This window comes from Lepidochelys kempii, chromosome 20 (assembly GCF_965140265.1).
Source record: "Lepidochelys kempii isolate rLepKem1 chromosome 20, rLepKem1.hap2, whole genome shotgun sequence".
Lineage (NCBI taxonomy): Eukaryota > Metazoa > Chordata > Testudines > Cheloniidae > Lepidochelys > Lepidochelys kempii.
Genome location: NC_133275.1, coordinates 4,807,912 through 4,827,258, shown reverse-complemented (window position 1 = coordinate 4,827,258; position 19,347 = coordinate 4,807,912).

Below are 19,347 nucleotides of genomic sequence, written 5' to 3'. Positions count from 1 at the left end.
TTATAGCAAGTCATGATTTCCTCCGACCACCACACTGGAGAGGTAGGGATATTAACATCCCCATTTATGTATGGGAAGCTGAGGCATAGAGAGATTAATGGCAGCTCAGTGCTGCACAGTGGGATTTTTTTCTCTCTCCCTCAATGGGAATACCAAAAGGGACACTGGGCATCATCTCTCACCAGCTAACTTGACTGCAACTGCCCGGATCTCTTCCCATCTGCTAAAGAAGTACATGATGGTGCTTTTGTACAAGTTCTCCAGCAGCTCGGCATTCTCTTTGGCCTAGAGGAAATCAAGGACACATGAGCTCTCTCTGGCTAGAAGTGCCCTTTGACTGCCAGCACATGCTTTTACGAGCCACAGATAAATCAGAGAAAGAACAGGTGACTGGGTGGACGTGGGAAAAATGGGGATCTGTGGCAGATTTACATTTCCCATCACCCTCAGTCATATATCCCACTCTGACCGCTATTTCCATTACCCATCACACATCCCCCCCACACCTCTACACCACCACATACCACTCCAGTCAAGAATCTCAGACACTTCAACAGCTCACTCACAAGGTGTCTGCAAATGTCCACCTGGAGCTCTTCAGGCTTCAGCTCGGCTGTGCCATCAAGGTGTTCATTCACGGCAGTTTGGAGCCTCTTCAGTCCCAAAAACGGGACACAGAGGTGAAACGTAGCTCTGCATTCCTGAAAAAAAGGAAGCGTGTCACACCATTTAATTGTTCCCTACTGAGTGCTTTGGTCATTCAAAGGGAACTCATCTGCTTGACTGCTCATCTATTCCGGGATAAAAAGGGATTCATCTGGATGTAATTGGCAGAAAACATGCAGGAATGACTAATAGAGGGGAGAGCTTCCACTGCAACCTGGAGGTAGCATCAATGTCTTTTTGGAACAGATCTACCTACGAAAGCTGCTTCACCAGGTCTCTCTTCTGTTCTGGGGAGGCAGGGGCCTGGGGTGCAGAGACAGACAGGAAGAGAGAGCTGTCGGGCTCAGACCCATGACCTATCCTGGATTCTGGTGAGGCAGCCATGGACCAACCTGGTGGGAACTGACTCAGCAGGAGGGCAATGAACTGAGGGGGGAATTTGGGCCTCCAGAGCAGGCAGGAATAGCAGAGCTCCCCTGTCATTGGGAGGAAGATTCCTTTGGCTTAGTAAATAAGTCACTCTCGGTCTTACCACTGAAACCCTGGGGTTCGGGTCTTGCAGGTGCAGCAGAAGTGTGACCCAGCTCTGTCGAACCTGCTCGGCGAAATAGCCCTTCCATTTTCTTTTGGTCAGGCGGGCCAGGATGCCAAATAGGACAAAGGACCATAAACGAAGAGCATCATCCTCCTACAGCCAAGAAAGCCCCACAAGTTAGTAACTAAGGGACAATCGCATCACGAACCTCGCACAGCCATCTCTTCTACGCTAAAGTCGAGGGATTCCAACTACAGCTAGTCGGGAACACTTTCATGAACTAATTTTTGTTTCGAATTTGCTGATTCATCAAACTATTTTAGCGACAGTTCCATTTTGATGAAATTCCTCCAGAAGCTAGGCAGGGGTCCTTAGAAACCTGCCTGCTGTCTTGCCAGTGCACCCATTCAGCTCCCTGGAAGCCGATCTAGCAGGCTGACTGGGATCGTGGGCTTCCAAACCCCCAGCGTCTGGGACCCTGGCTCTCAAATTTGCAACTCCCTGGCACTTCTAGCTCCCACAGTTTCCTGGGTTCCCAGCACCGGGATAGTCTGAGAACAGACTGCCCGGACCCAAGGCTTTCAATAGAGCTCAGCTGAGAATAGGAATTCTGTTTCACAAAGAGTTTTGAAGTTTGGGGAGAGGGATTGCCACAAATAGGAACAAAACCAAAATTTGACATCTCAAAATTCTCTGCAAAACGGAATCATTCCAACCCTCTCACGTAGAAATGGTATAGAGCAGGCCCAACGCTCTCTATTGTACCTTGGAACCCCCTTTTCATGGTTATCTAGCTACCTAATCTAGTATTCAGACTTTCTTTGAGCTTCTCAGTGGCAAGAAAGAAGAACAGAAGGGGGAGACTGTGGGAGCAGGGATGTCATCCCCATCCTCCTAATGTTCTCCTCCTCCGAAAAACACCTCTCTTCCCTGGGGCCGAAACATCTCTTCACTCTGACATGAGCAATGCCCAGGGAGTAAATGGAGTCTAATCAAGATCGCTTGAACTGGGGCTGGAGAGTTCTGGTCACATACGTTGTCAAAGTAGGTCTGGATCTCTTGGGTGAGGTCTCTGAAGGAAGAACCTATGTCCTTCTCTTTCAGCTCCTTCAGGACTTTGGCCACTGCTTTCATGCTCTCGCCAATGACTTCAGAACTGAAAGGGTCACTTAAGGCCCTGATCAGGATGACCATAAGAAACTTCTTGTGCTTTTTCAGCTGGACAAACATACGACATAAAAGAACACTGATCACTGATCACACTTCTAATACATTTTCTTTAGCAGTTATGAAGCTGTGGGAATTTCATCTCCCCCTCCCACCCCCCCATCCCTCTCCCTGGAGACCTATAGCTATATTTCAGACCAGGTTCGAGCTACAATGAGCCAAACTTGGTGCCATAATACACCTGTGTCATCCTATTATTAGATTCCTAGTTACTTAGATTCCAAGGCCAAAAGAAACCCTTGTGATTATCCAGTCTGACCTCCTGCATAACATTGAACTTCCCCGAAATAGTCTCTGTTGGAACTAGAGTGTATCTTTTAGAAAAACGTTCAATCTTGATTTTAAAATTGCTAGTGACAGAGAATCCACTACAACCCTTGGTAAATTGTTCCAATGGTTAATTAAAATTACCATTAAAAATCAATGCCTTATTACCAGTCTGAATTAGTCTAGCTTCATTTTCCCCCATTGAATCTTCTTATACCTTTGTTTGCTAATGGGAAGAACCCATTCTCAAAATGTGTTCCTCATGTGAGTAGTTCTAGACTGTCCTCAAGTCACTCCTTAACCTTCTCTTTGTACAGCTAAATAGATTGAGCTCCTTGAGTCTATCACTAGAGGTATCTTTGCCAATCCTTTGAGAATTCTTGGGACTCTTCTCTGAATCCTCTCTAATTTATCAGCATCCTTCTTGAATTGTGGACACCTGATCTGGACACAGCATTCCAGCAGTGCTCACATGAGTGTCATATTCAGAGGGAAAAGAACTTCTTTACTCTTAGTCAAGATTCCTCTCTTTATGCCTCTAAGGATCATTTCAGCCCTTTTGGCCACAACTTCGCATTGGGACACCTTATGTTCAACTGATTCTCTGCCATGACTCAAGTGGTTTTCAGCATCATTGCTTTTTGGGATAGAGTCTCTCATCCTGTAAGTATGGCCTGCATTTTTTTTTGTTCCTAGATGGAGACATTTACACATGGTCATATTAAAGTGCACAGATTGTTTGCTTATGCCCAGTTTAGCAAAGGATCTAGCTTGCTCTGTATTGACTGCAAAGAGGTTACTCGGGTATGTGAGAGAGCAGAATTTGGCCTAGTGCATTGTGTGCAGCCTCTGTAAACTCCGAACAACTATTTTCCTTGGTTTCTCTCGTTATGCTGCATTCTAGTCAGTATTCTCTCTTACCTTCTCAGGCGCCCCATAGACTAAATTTCCCAGGCCTCTTACAGCCATCTGCCGGACAATGCTGTTCCTATCATGTGACTTTTCTTCTAAGATGTGTAAGACTGGCTTAAGGAACTTCTTCTCCCTGAGCATGGGATCACTCATTAGCTGAAAGAAAATCAACCTGTCCATTAGCCCCAGTATGATCATTAAGATTGGGAATAGAATCTGAGCAGACATGTCATACACTAAAAACAACAAGGAGTCCTCCTACAGCCCCAGTCTTGAGGATACAGACAAATATGGCTACCCCTCTGATACTTGGCACATAATACACTGTAACACAAATGAGAAATTCCACACAAATGAGAAAGGTCTACAAAACATGGAGCTTTCCTTTTGGGCACTAGAATAGGGATCCACTCACCTATTGAGAGCCTCTTAGTGGCTGGGTATGGTATCACAGTCCTTTTCTCACCCCGGGTGCATCCTGCCAGCCGTCCTCAGTGAGTCTTCTGTGGCTCAGGCCTCTGGCTGAGTCCCAAAGTCCAAAGGAACCCCTTCTGGGGTAGTCAAGAACAGTCCCATTGTCCTCACTAGGGTCTCCAGCCCCAACTCTGGGTCCTTTACATTCTGCCCTTTGTTCAAGCTCTCCATTAGCATTGTCCCCTCCATGGGGCTTATGCCACTGTTGGTGGTAGGGGAACCTGGGCCTGCCCCTAACTCTGGGTTCCAAACCATGGATCCTATAAACAGGAGCTAGGCACTGCTTGATTTCAGGTCATTGTCGCTTCTTCCTACCGGCCACTTTTAGCTTCACCCTCACCTCAGAGTTAAAGTTCTTCGGGACTCTCTTCCTGAAAACCCAGCTTAAGTAAAGGCTGCCAGAATCAAACTCTGGCTGTCCCCTGAATTTCTGTGGCCAGAGAGCAGCGCCCTTTCTTGCCCCTCCAGTTCCTGCCAGGAACTGACCTGCTAAAGCCCTTCAGCTCCTTTTAGCCAAGCCTGATGGGCTCGGATTGGCTGCTTTCATGAGGCCTCTCTAGACAGACCCAGACTGGGGGCTCTTTTCCTGGGGCAGGGTGTAGTAGGACCATGGGGCCTCTTGTAAGGAGCCTTAAAGCCCAGGTACAGCCCATCACAGGCACAGAGAGGTTGTTTTTCTTAGAACCGGATAAGCCCCGAAAATAGTTGCTTAGCATAAGTGGGAAATATGATGCAGATGTTGGAGGAAGACTGTGGAAAGGGAGGATGCTCCAGCAGGTATCCCCACACTAGCCTAGGACTTAGGAGACCCAGGTTTCATTTCCTGCTCCCTCAAAGACTTCCTGTGTGACCTTGGGCAAGTCACTTAGCCCTTCTGTGCATCAGTTCCCTGCCTGTAAAATAGGAAACATAGTGCTTCCCTACCTCGCAGGAGTGTGGTGGGGATACAGACATTAAAGAGTTTAGAGGTACTCCGATACTAGAGTAATGAGAACCTAAGATAGACATTAATGTAGTTGTAGGTTGCTTGGTTGGTAGTATTAGGACACTCAGTTCATTCAGATGATGTGCTGAGCTAAAACAAATTCAGGAGGTGTTGGTTAGGATCAGCACTAGGACTTGGCAGAAGAGGTCCAGTCATCCAAACTCTGTCCGTATCTCTCTCAGCCAGCACCTGTGGTTGTGTAGCTAGTATAGGCAATGACGGCAATAAAAACCACAGAGAGAGAGAGAGAAGGACTCAGAAAGGTATCGTGAAGTTCCTGGTGAGGTTTCCATATAAAGGAGGACCTATTCTACTGTCTAAAATGACAATTACTCCTATGAACTGAACTGTACAACTCCCGAAAGAAAGGCAGACAAGAGTCTAATGGTGAAACTGCTCTTCAGAGCCCTGTGTCTTACCTGGGCAAGGAAAGCTGTGCTGGTGACTCGGTGGTTTTCTGAGGGGGAATTCACCCAGGGGAGGAGGCTCTGTATGATCTCAGGTGTTATGAGTCCAGATCTTAGCAGAAGCCTGGAAGACAAAAGAAACCGCTCATGGGCTAGATTGCACACTTCAAAAACTCAGCTGCTCTGAGCATACAGCTCTGATATCTAGGAGTGGGAGCTGTGTGTTTCCACCCAGGACACCCCCGCACCCCCCGCCCACAAAGCTATAAACGGGAGGTTCCCTCTCAGCCACTCTATTGGCTACTCATTCCCAAGGATAAAATGATGCCTCCTAGATCTCTTACCTCACCAGCAGACACACTCCCTCATGGTGTGTCTTGGGGTTTTCCACAAGAGTCCAAGTCCTCTGCTTCCTGAGCGCTCTCACCAGTCTCTCATTCCCACCCTTGAAAAGCACAGATTCTAATGCTTTGATAGAAAGCCTGGGGAAAGAGAGGCACAGAACTGCAGCAATCAGGAGGAAGGTGCAGCTTGAACAGAGAGTCAGGAAGCCCCGGTTACTTCTCAGGTCTGCTGTTCAATCGGCAGTTCACCCATTGGCAATGTCCTGGACACCAGTGTCCCTGGAAGGACTTGATGCTGGGAGGTAAGTTTCAGTCTCATACATCTCATAGGACTAGTTTTGCTAGGGACAAAATTTTGCAGTTCTTTTTCATAGAATCATAGAATCATAGAATATCAGGGTTGGAAGGGAGCTCAGAAGGTCATCTAGTCCAACCCCCTGCTCAAAATCAGGACCCATCCCCAATTAAATCATCCCAGCCAGGGCTTTTTCTCTTTCTGCAAGGAGTATGGGCACTAGCAGAGTACAGTGATATGGAAAAGATACATGATCAGGACCCAGAAACAGGGGGCATAGAGTGTGGTGATCACTAATGGACATTTTGGGGTCATATCTCCAGATATGAGGTGACAGAGTGCTGAGGGTTTGCACTTGAGTCAGCACTCTGGTCACTATTCGTACTAATTCGGTTCCTCACAGAAGGCCTAATTGGATAGAGGTGTACCTGATTAGGAGGTCAGATTGGGGCTAGTGAATCAAGGAACCAATCATTCCATTAACAGGGAAACTGTATAAAAGGACATGGGCAGGAGCCCTTTGAGGGGAACAGACAGAGAAAGAAACTTGGGTGACCAGATGTCCCAATATTTGGGGCTTTATCTTATACAGGTGCCTATCCCCCCACCCGCCCCTGTCCTGATTTTTCACACTTGCTGTCTGGTCACCCTAAGAGAAACAGAAAAACAAAAAGCTAGGAGAGCCTGACAAAGTGAGGTCTCTGAGTGGAAACACCTTACCCCCCACCTGACTTTTGGAGAAGAGCTTAGAAAGTTGAGATACAATATAAAGGTGCTATGTATTGGTAGGGGGATTAAATAGACTATACATTGGTGTTTACAAGCAAAAAAGTCTCAACGCGGTCTGTGTTTGTGGAAGATGTGGGGGTGCAACACCCCTCTCTGTCACAGCTGGGGGCTCATCAGGGATTTCCCTGTTATCTATGCAAATGGAGAGCCTCTTGGAGAAGCCGGTGTAGAGGTTTGGCAGTCCAGGCGATGGAGGGAACACTGAAATGGGTGATGAAGCAGCAAAGAGAAGTGTAGAACAGGGGTTCTCAACCTTTCTGTTTCTGAGCCTCCCCCCACCCTCAACATGCTAGAAATACTCCATGGCCCAGTTCCAGGCCTCTGCCCTGCCAGGCATCAGAGTTTGGGGCTCCTGGCTCCAGATTTTAACCCCACAGGGTGCAGGGGCTTGAGGCTTTAGTGCAGGTGCTGGGCTCAAGGCTTCAGCTTTCTGCCCTGAGCCCCAGCTAGTCTAAAGCCAACCCTGCTTGGCAGACCCCCTAAAACCGGCCCGGTTGAGAACTGCTGGTGTAGAACAGTGGCCTCCAAACGTTTTGGCTCACGCACCCCCAGGGTGACCTGCCGCAGACGCGCCACCGATGGGAGACCTGCCACAGGCGGGCCGCCAGAGGGGAGCACCAGCCGTGGACATGCAGAGCTGCCGCCGAAGGAAAAAAACGGCGGAGTGCCGTCCGGCGGCGCTACTGCTGCCACGCCCCCCCCGGGATCATCCCGCGCACCCCAGTTTGGAGACCGCTGGTGTAGAAGACCCGACAGACCTTCCAACAATCCCAGCAGGCAGAAAAACAGCCTTTCCTCGCCCGGTAGGTTTAACAGCAAAGGAGTCGGCAGGAATTTATATGGGAACAAGCCCAGGTCTAGCAACAACTCCCCCAAAGTTTGGTGAGTCCCGTGACAGGAAATGGAAACCAGGCACAGGAGATCAGACTGTAAAATGGGACCCGTGAACAACCCCGATGTGTTTTTGGTTACTCTTCAAGGAGCAGCAGTGAGACCTCCTAGGGACAGAACAATGTGGGCCCTTCAACTGACACCCTATTTAACCGGGGAAGCACATCTAGGGCTTTTAGTGATGAGCAGGCAAGAGATTATGACATGATTAAGGCAGCCATGCTGGACGAGGTGGGGCCTGTCTACAGAAAAGTACTGCCAGAAATGTAGAGTTGAAAGATGGATTGAGGGATTATGCCTCTGTGCATTTGGACAGAAATTAAAAGATTGGGCCACTCATTGGTAAGGCCAGATACTCAGACTGTGGGGGAGATCATGGACTGCATGGTTCTGGAAGTTTCTTCAGAGTCTCCCTGAGCATACCCGAGTATGGGTTCTGTGGCGCCAGCCAGTTCATCTGGACCCCACAGTTAAAGTGAGAGGAATTTGCAGAGGCGGACATTCCCAGAGTGAGTCAGTGGCTTAAGGGACTAGATTTGAGAAGGACCAGAATGCCTACAGCTGGGAAGGGCAGCAAGAAGAAGAGGGAGGAGCCTCAAGGAACTGTAGTGGGAGCTTGGCCTACGGCGTGCTTCCGACATGGACCTGAAGGACATCTAAAAAGAGACTGTCCGAAAATGGACTGTGGGTTTGCCCAGTTTTGTGGTTGGGACAAGACTCCCAGGCAGGGAAGAAAAAAGAAAGTACCTACCGTATCGGTCTGGGTAGGGAGGAGCCACCAAAGGGACTAATGGACACAGCTTCATCCTGTTTGCTAATCAGGCAGGAGTTAGGGAAACCCCACTGGATACTTCCCAGAGGTAGGATCAAAACTGAATACCAGGTCCATGGGGACAATAAATTCTGCCCAATGGCAGAGGTGACTCTGAAAATTAAGGGGAAGTTTAGGCAGAAACATGTAGGGGTAGTGGATGGATTGCCCCACTGCCTTCTACTGGGCATGGACTGGAATCCCTTTCTAACAGGGACACCAAGGCAGGTATGGAGGCCCAGGAGGGTGTAAATAAAACCTGAAGGGCCAGGTAAAGAGGAAATATATGTAAAGGGGCTGGAGGAACCTAGACACGAAAGTAGAGACAAGAGGGAGGAGAAAGAAAACAAAGGTCAAGTGTAAAGGTGACTTAAGATCATCCAGTGGGGTCAAACAGTCATCAGAGCCCTTACCACCAGGATCTCAGGAGCAGGCATCCCTAGAACACTTTGGAGGGACTCAGAGCAGTCTGTGTCCATGGAAGAGGCCGGGGCACAGCCTACCACCCTGTCACATAGGTACCTAAAATGGGCCTGCACATGGGCCAACAGCATGAGCAGAATATATACTCGTGTCTGCAGCGCCAGCAATCACATAACTAGGTACCCATCCATCTGAACAAATTCAAGTTTTGTGGACAAAACTGAGGCACCCATCTTGCAAACCTGACCCACTGTGGCCACTACATAAGATCAGCCTTACTGGGTCAGTCCAATGGTCCATCTAGTCCAGTACACTGTCTTCCAACAGTGGTCAATGCCAGCTTCTTCAGCAGGAATGAACAGAACAGGGCAATCATGAAATGATCCAATCCCTGTTGTCCAGTCTCAGTTTCTGGCGGTCAGAGGCCTAGGGACACCCAGAGCTTGGGGTTGCATCCCTGACCATCTTGCCTAATACCCATTGATGGACCTGTTCTCCATGAACTTATCTAATTCTTTTTTTTTTTAAACCCAGTTATACTTTTGGCCTTCACAACACCCCTTGGCAATGAGTTCCACAGGTTGACCGTGTGTTGTGTGAAGTAGTACTTCCTTATGTTTATTTGATACCTGCTGCCCATCCGTGAACAGAGCTGAGATCCTGGTTTCCTAGGAAAATTCAGAGACATTATAAAACCATGAAGTCTGTAATTTGAGCACCTTGTTGGCATGGAATAAAGAAACACAACAAGAAGAGAAACTAATAATGTTGCGAGATTGGTGGGAAATGTACATTAATGTGCTACCAGAGCTGAAGTCAACTGAGGACTCAGGAATCTTAGTGTTAACTGGCGAGGGGCACAGAGTGGGTGCCGAAGGGCCTGGTACATACATTCTAGCTCACTAAAAGATTGCCCCATGAGTCTCAAATAAAAGCCCATGTCACCAATATCATTGTGAAACGCATGTACAGATGCTGTGTCAAGAGTCATGGATATGCATTGAAAATTACATTCTTCGGATCTGTGTCTCGGAACTAGTCACCAGGAAAGGTGACAAAATGGTTTTCTTTCAGGCAAGAAATGTTTATCCATCTGTTTGTTTACATGTGAACCCTACATGCTTAATGTACATTCAGTTGAGAAGGACTGTGAGAACTTCAAAGAAAGAAAAGTAGCAGGAAGTAGACAGGGGGTGGGGACCCAATTTTGGGGTACACATCAAAGGTTTGCTCTAGTCTATTTGGGGGACATCTTTCACTTAGGAAGTAGATGGACCGCGAGTTTGCTTCATGAAAGAGGGGTCGCGATCAGGCTTGGTTGAGAACTTTGGGTGAGAAACATCTTGAGACAGGAGGTTAACCTGTTGGTTAAGTTTAGTTTCTAGGAGCAGGTTATGATTTCATTTGAAATGTAACCATTTTTTGCTTGCATTCTTACTCATGGTCACTGGAATCTCTGTTCTTTGATAATCTCGGTTCTTCTTTTCACTAGAAATATATCTAAGTGCTGTGTGTTTTGCAGTACAGAGTATAAGTATCGAGTACAGAGTCTAAAGAAGAAGTAATAAACTGGTGTGTACTGTTCCATTGGGAACAGCAGGCCTGACAATTCTGTGGGAGTTCAGTGGATAAAGGGCTGGACACTATACGGAATGGTCAGAAGACTCGGGGGTGGGTGGGTGCCTGTCATTAACCTGTACAAAGAGACTGAGGTCTGAGGAGGCCTGGGTGGCAGGGTTTGTTTTGCCAGAGCCTGGTAGTTTCAGGGAACTGACCCACAGCAGGCACAGACAAGACTTCCTCACTCGAAGGGCATGTGATGGTAAGGTGCCTCGTAACCCTGGGAACTCCTGGGGAGCGTCACACAACTCTCCTGGAATTCTCTTTGTTTCTCTCCCTTCCTTCTAATTACCGGCAAGGGTTGCCCTCAGGAAGTTGTAGCCCTTTTCGGATTTCGCTCGGGCTGCTTCTCGTTGGCAAAGGCAGCTTTTGTCCGAGGGTTTGGCTGACCTGCTGCAGGAGAACAGGAAACAACTCTGGGAGCAGTTCCCGCACAGCTTTGCTCGACTGCAGGGCTGACACCACCTCAAAGATGGCACATGTTGCCTGAAAGGAGAGCATGGTAAAAAAGGAGATCTCTTCCCAACACCATCACTCCCTCTCTCCCCTTCTGATATCTGCTGTACTAAATTCTCCCTTCGGCCAGTAACTTGAATGACAGCGAGCAACTTGCTTAACTCGTGGCTCACTTTCCCACATCCGTATAAATGTGTATGACCTCCCAAGGCATGCTGTGAGTCCAAAGGAAGATTTGCAAAGCACTGTGAGAAACCTGCTCCAAAGACTTTCTAATGGCCAGACAGTATTAAGGAAATCAGTAACGTAGCTAAAACTGCCGTATTTGTTCCACAGACAGCAGAGCCGGACTCAGGGAAACAGTCCATCAGAGGAGAAGTGCCCACACAGCAATATTATACCACACTTCCCGCTTTCCATCAGCAGGATTGTCACAGGGCACAGGAAAGCCTGAAAGATGTGTCTGTCATCTAACTTACTGAGAGAGGTTCAGCAGCTGCCAAATGCCTGTCAATTTCTGTCTCTGAGGTGATGTTGCCTTCTGTTCTTGCTGGAGTCTTTATCTTCTCTATTAGGGCTCGTAGGACTTGAGTGGCAAGCAAGGGGTCTCCCCCCAGAGATCTCCACAGCTCAGCGGTGTCACTGCAGTTTAACAGAAGTTACAGGTGAGCCCTGGACACTTTTGTGGCTCACCCTGAATGCGTCATATTTTAGTAAAGACCAAATGTTCTCCTTGCCTATGATGAGAGAGTTAGGAGTCCTGTCCTCCTTTAACTCTCCTTGTGTTTAAATATGGAGTTTCCAGGTACAGAACTAAGTTAAGTGACCTAGTCTTCCTGCAGCCTAACCATTAATACTAGACTTCAGAAGGACAGGACACAGAGCGCCAACCTCGCTTCCTGTTTTCTCCACTTCCCAGTCAATTTGGAATCATGAGCATGTGGCTCCCAAAGATCTAGGGTTTGGAAGGCAAGTGGATGAAAGAACAGCCAGATTCCTACTCGATGGACATACAACTATGAGAATGAATATTCATGGCCATCCTATGTCCCCTTCACAAATGGTGTCCCTACCCTCTGTTTGCCAAAAGCTGGGACTGGGCAACAGGGGATGGATCACTTGACAACGACCTGTTGTGTTCATTTCCTCTGGGGCATGTGGCACTGGTCACGGTCGCAAGACAGACTACTGGGCTAGATGGCCTTTTGGTCTGACCCAGTATGGCTGTTCTTATGGTCTTAGATTCCAGCACTGATCACTGATAACTCAGTTAGGGATCTTTAAATGAAATGGTGGATCTGCTTCCAGTCCACTTTTAAGTACCAAGGATGGCAACACTGCTCTAGCAGCCCCACCCTCACTGATACCAAGCAGAGGTCTGATGATAATATTGGCCCTAGTCTTTGCAATCAGCCAGGGATTTGCACCTGAAGCTGTCATGCTACCAGGAAACCAACAGCCACTGCTCATTTCCAGAGTGAGCTCAATTCAGGCGTCTAGAGAGGTAGATGTTTCCAACAGTACACTCCAGTTATACCAGTAAAGATAGGTCTTTAGGATGTCAAAGCAGCTATTCATGAATGGAAACAGAATGACACTTAATTTCTCTCCGCACCCCACCTTAACGTGTTCTTGGACCTTCCTGCAGAAAGAGCCAGGCTCTTAACCCTTAGGAATGATCCCAAACTGTCTGTGGCTTAAATGAAGCCCTACATCTCCTAGTAAAGCTGTGGGATCCATGTTTTACCAAGATGAATGCAACAGGTAGCGGTATATACCTGTCCATCGGCAGACGTTTGCTGAGGAGGCTGGAGATCACTGCCTCTTGGTGATGGTGAGCTAGAATGGACACTGCCTCCACCAGGAACTGCCTCAAGCTGCCCTCCTGGATCGTAGGCATGTGGCGATATAGTATAGCCAGGATATCTGGCACCTGGAAGGAACAAAACCAGAAAGAAATGTCCCTTTTTCTTTCTCTCCATTCACTCTACAGAATCAAAACCTTTATTTAACCATCTGCTGCTTTTTTAGAAATGCCTCACTTCAAGAAGCAAATGTTCAAATACGTCTGCGTAACTTGAACCCACACAAATTGCCCACACACGGCTGTAAAAATTAACACTGACACACACACAGACACACCAGGTAATTTAATGTGGTGGTGCCCAGCTATGCATTACATAAACAGTTCACATGCACAAAAGGCGGCTTTGCTTGCCCAGATTTTGCAGGTGTGATTTAAGCAGCCAAATCTGAGCATTTGCCTCGAAGAATGCAGAGCTCATCAACAACCACAAGCACAAAATATGCAAGTGCTTTAAAGACAGTGTGCAAATGCCTGGGACTATGAACAGGGGACTACCTCTCATATTCATTCCTAGCCCTTCACATCTTCAAAACACTGTGCAAACATGGCAGTTCTGCTGCGAGGGTTCCCTGTTCCCGAGGCCTTTCACCGGCCTTGTTAGAAGATTTGTGGAGTGCTCCTTTCATCTAGCCCTAATGCACTGGGCGCCAGAATAAGGCATATAAATAGTGGATCCCAAAGACACTAGTGTTTTCTCCCTCCCTCCTTCTCTTCTTAAAGGGTAGGTCTACACAGCAAAAAAATCCCACAGCACTGAGTTTCAGAGCTCAGGTCAACCTGGGCCTGTGGGGCTTGCACCATGGGGCTAAAAGTGGAGCTGTTCCTGCTCGGGCTGGAGCCCAGGCTCAGAAACCTGGCAAGAGGCTGGCAATAGCCCAGTGCTCTTTTTAATCCATGTAGCCCTTAACCATAGGCCTCCTAATACCTGGAGGCCTCCAAGTGCCAGTCATTCTGTCTTCTTGTCTTTTCCCCAGAGTCTGTTTTCTCAAGCCTTTCTTGGCTGAATACTTTGGCAACAAGCTAGACCAATAAACAACCAACCATCTTCCTTTTCCCTTGGATTATCTCGGTCTACTGCTATTGATTCTGCCATTGCCTATCTTAGGGTAGAAACAGAGATGGAATCGACTCTATGTCCGAGGGGGAGAAACAGCAAGATTTTTCTTCCTTACACATGAGGGCAAAGATCAAAAAGTCTAGAGTTCAGGCAGAAAAGCTCTCCAGTTCCCAGTTTTACCTCGTCCAGCATGGCACCTCCACACTCCTTCAGGATGATCTTCATCCACAGTCCAGCTGCCGTGGCACAGGTGGGGCTAGCAGACAGCAGACCACCCAATGTGGCCTCAATAAAGTCTGTGGCCTGTTCCGAAGGAAAGTACTCACTAACAACCTGGGAACAAATCAAAAAGAGGAGAGACCGCCATGATGTTTGGCTCCAGCACTTTTAAAAATGGAAAAAAAGATACATGCATCAGCAAATGGTGAATTAGCCTCCTGTCTAGCTCGCCATTTGGGATTACAATTCTCTCTCTAGTCTCTAGACTACATTTTTGTCTTCTACACTAATGATATCAGGTTAGAGGCAAAGACTCTGTTGCACAGTTAGCACAACATTGTACTGGATACGCAGGAGGTAAGTTTCCCGTTTGTAGTCTCTGACATACACTGCATCTTTTTACAGCACACAGAAGTCAGTCAAGAGAGGCGTGCACACAAATATCGGCGAAGGCAAACCCACAAGGTGACAGAATGAATCCTGGGTGGTTTCTCAGCTTGATGTTCCACTAACATAGTTTTTCTCCTGGATGGCTGGATGGCAGGGCCGGCTCCAGGCACCCGCCGAGGAAGCTCATGCTTGGGGCGGCAGATTGCAAGGGGCGGTGTTCCAGCCAAGCTTGGGGCGGCATGGGGGTCTTTTATTTCATTATTTTTTGTGCTTCACCGCTCCGGATCAGTGAAAAAGCAAGAGCCGGCCCTGCTGGATAGGTACATGCGTGTGCATCCGCGTGCGCATTTTCATGGGCGTGCAACATTCTGTGGAATCTGGTTTTTACGTGGCATTCAGAGCACACATCTATGAAAAGCATCTTGCTGGTTACTAGCAACCAACGCCCCACTCCCACAGCTCCCTCCGAGTACGGAAAGGCATCATGAAAGAGCAAATGTCAAATGAACGGTGCCCGGTCACTCGCACATCCGCACAAGCTTTTTGAGTCAGTTACCCTGGCCATTTTGGAAGATGCCTGAAACAGAGCCTCGGGGTCTGGAGCTCTTAGTGCTTCACGGAGACATCTCAGCTCCTCCTCTGCTGAGCCCAGGTTTATGGACTGGCCTGGAGTGGAGAAAAGGAGAAAAAGTACTGTAACGATTAAGGAAACTGAACCCCTACTGCATGGATCTTCATATGGGAGGATCCATGTGCTATCATAGAATCATAGAATCTCAGGGTTGGAAGGGACCTCAAGAGGTCATCTAGTCCAACCCCCTGCTCAAAGCAGGACCAATCCCCAACTAAATCATCCCAGCCAGGGCTTTGTCAAGCCTGACCTTAAAAACTTCTACGGAAGGAGATTCTACCACCTCCCTAGGTAACGCATTCCAGTGTTTCACCACCCTCCTAGTGAAAAAGTTTTTCCTAATATCCAACCTAAACCTCCCCCACTGCAACTTGAGACCATTACTCCTTGTCCTGTCCTCTTCCACCACTGAGAATAGTCTAGAACCATCCTCTCTGGAACTACCTCTCAGGTAGTTGAAAGCAGCTATCAAATCCCCCCTCATTCTTCTCTTCTGCAGACTAAACAATCCCAGTTCCCTCAGCCTCTCCTCATAACTCATGTGTTCCAGACCCTTAATCATTTTTGTTGCCCTTCGCTGGACTCTCTCCAATTTATCCACATCTTTCTTGTAGTGTGGGGCCCAAAACTGGACACAGTATTCCAGATGAGGCCTCACCAATGTCGAATAGAGGGGGACGATCACGTCCCTCGATCTGCTCGCTATGCCCCTACTTATACATCCCAAAATGCCATTGGCCTTCTTGGCAACAAGGGCACACTGCTGGGTCATATCCAGCTTCTCGTCCACTGTCACCCCTAGGTCCTTTTCCGCAGAACTGCTGCCTAGCCATTCGGTCCCTAGTCTTTCTGTGTGTGTCCGGTTTCAGTAGTCTCTCTGCTCTCACTATTTACATCTAAGCTCCTATTCAAGTACAACTCATGCAGGTAGATCAGAGGTTCCAGTTTAGAGGTGAATCCCTCCACCAAACTCTCCTTGTAAAAGAGACTGGGATAGACAAAAAACTTCGGCAAGAAACCCAGGCTCATCAGTCACTTCTAAACAATGCTAGGATTACTATGTCGTACATTCAAAGGCTGGAGTCCCTTATTCTGTTTCTGAATCACCCACACTGTTTTTAGGACTGATTAATAATAATTGGAAATAGGGTGACCAGGGGTCCCAATTTTATAGGGACAGTCCCCATTTGGGGGTCTTTTTCTTATATAGACTCCTATTCCCCCCCACCCCCTGTCCCGAGGTTTCACATTTGCTGTCTGGTCACCCTCATTCGAAATGGCTTTAAACGATAACCAAGCTCTATCCCTTATCATCTAACCCTTAGGTGAAAAGAATATCCTACTCTTTCACAAAGGGGAAAAATGGCCTCTACTTACTCCACTAGCTCTGAAGGCTCATGCCAGAGGGCTGCTGGAAGAACTTTTTGTTTACAGAATTATTCCAGGAAACCCCTCCAGTACAGCCAGTGGCAGGGTAAAGAGAATGAAAATGTTGAGTACGAAGGGCTTGTCTCCATGGCGATATTCAAGAAAGCTAATCCCCATTCATTTTCAAAAAGCATGAGTTAAACTTCATTAAACACCTATGGGGACACACTTATTTAGAATTAAAGTGGCCTTCATTCAGGTTAGTTTCATCCACGGAATTCACTACAATTAATAAGGCCCATTTTAATTCAGAATCCGAGCATCCACACATGTGTTTAATGCCATTTACCTCATGCACTTTAAATGTACACCTTTAGTTCATTTGGATTAACTTTCCTTAGTGTCCCTGTGTAGAAAAGCCCTAAGGAATTTAGTGCTTATCTACCTGTATGCAGGTATCCATTTATTAGTTGTACAGTTCCCAAAAGTGTGCTAGGCTCTTTACACGTCAGAATCTTCTCTTCTAATGAGGTATTTACAAGATGCCCACCATTCTGTTATCTAAGCGACAACAGACAGGACAGAAAGAACTAGATAGGCAGACAAATGGACATTACAACAGTGAAAGAAGGTGAAGAATTCCTTATGCCTGCTAATGGTCTCCTCACCTTGTATACAGAGAAGGCAGCTGATACAGTCAACCACCCACTGACGGGACGTGGCCAGCGAATCACAGCTGTATGGTGCTATTCGTCCAATCAGAGATCCAAACCGATCAAAAGTTCCCTGAGTCCAATGAAAAAAGAAGAAAGAACAAAGAATGAATGGTTTCCAGTTGGACTAGACTTCACTTGCCATCCTTATTGTTGAGACCAGTCAGCTCTGTTTTTGGGGAACCAGGGCGCAGTATCTAGCCTGTCTGACTCATGAAAGACACCCCCCGCCCCCACCAGTCTCTGTTTGAACCAAAACCCATCAGAGAAAAGGCTTGCAGAGAACAATGAAGGGTGTTGGGAGTCACACCTAGACCCCTCCTGAGAAGGGTGACAAGATTAAGACATCTCCATTTGCATACAAAATGAAGAACAGAGACAACTCCCCTAGCGTCATCTGCATGAAAGATGGGATAGGAATTAGCATGAAGAATGAGGAACAGAGAACCGCACTGAACTCTGGGACCAGAAAAGCAGGCACACACTGCATCATGGGAATCCCTGCTCCAGATGCTAATGAACCTACACCTGCACACACCTAGCTCAGCAATTATCACACCAATTCTAGTAATAAATCTTTATTATCCTAAAATACTGAAGCAGCCTAGTTGCCTTGTGAGCTGCCTGGAAAAAACCACCACCCATAGCCAAGAGTGATCAGCTCCTATTGTCTAGCCTAAAGAAAACCCTTGAAAACCCATCAGTTTACCCATAAACAAATCTAGTGTTCTCCCTTGAACCATTGTATTTTCTCTACAAAACCCCCTACCTATGCCCAAGTAAGGGTTCTGATGTATAGACCCAACCTCTGCTTCAGTTCCACTGGGATTCCATCTCCTGACTGATCGTGCGGGGGGCTCTGCCTGTCTCCAGCACTCAGGACCCTGAGCTACCACCACCACCTGGGAACCCCAACCAGTTCAAGCCTCATGGAGTGGGTGAGATATCCCCCCCCCACCCCCGCCCCTCCATTTTCTTTTCTTCCTCAGGTATTAGCCTTTCAAATGTAACCATTATGTTTGTTTAGCCCTCCTTGTGTAGTTATCACTATTATTCAGCAAATAACTTTTATGGTTCAGCTGGCTGCTTCTCTCTCTCTCTCTCCCTCTCCCTCCAAATTATACTCTGTATTTTCCGCTTCCCCCATTTACTCTGCAGCAACCCTTCTTTTACCTAAGCTAAAGATCCCAGTAGTGCCCAAAAATACTGTGGGGTTTGCTCATGAAGTGGGTTACTACCAGTACAATTGTAACGTGAAAGTGGGACAGGGATGTGTTAAACTTGGGGCACGTCAGAGGGGAGCAGCTGAAAGTGCTGCTTAACCCAGCCCATTGAGTACAGGGCCATATGAGAGGATCAGCTGGAGAGGGCTGATGGACCTGGTCCGCTCAGACTCGCTCTGCTAGTGCGTGCGTGCGTGCGTGTTCATCTCGTTCTAGGCTGGAGGGACCCAGCCCTGGGGAACCGAGGTCCTGCAGGGTAGCTACACTGGGAGGGGACTTGCAGAAGGAAGGAGGAGAGCTCCACACAAGTGACATAAGCAGCACATTAATAGAATGACAGACCCTCCCCCCCTCCCCCAAGAAGAGTAACCCTAATCAATGAGCCTACCCCAAAGTAACAGACACATCTGGTAACATTGTGCCCCTGATTCCTGTACTGTACTGGGTAATGCACTTTGGAAAAGATAATCCCAATTGTACATACAAATGGATGGGGTCTAAATTAGCTGTTATCACTCAAGAAAGAGACCTCAGAGTCATTGTGTACAGTTCTCTGAAAGCATCCGCTCAACATGCAGTCAAAAAAGTTAACAACATGTTAGGAACCCTTAGGAAAAGGATCGATAAGAAGACAGCAACTATCATTATGCCACAATATGAATCTACAGGACCCCCACACCTTGAATACTGCATGCAGTTTTGGTCATCTCATCTCAAAAAAGATGTGTTAGAATGGGAAGAAATACGGAGAAGTGCAACACAAATTAGGCCTATGGG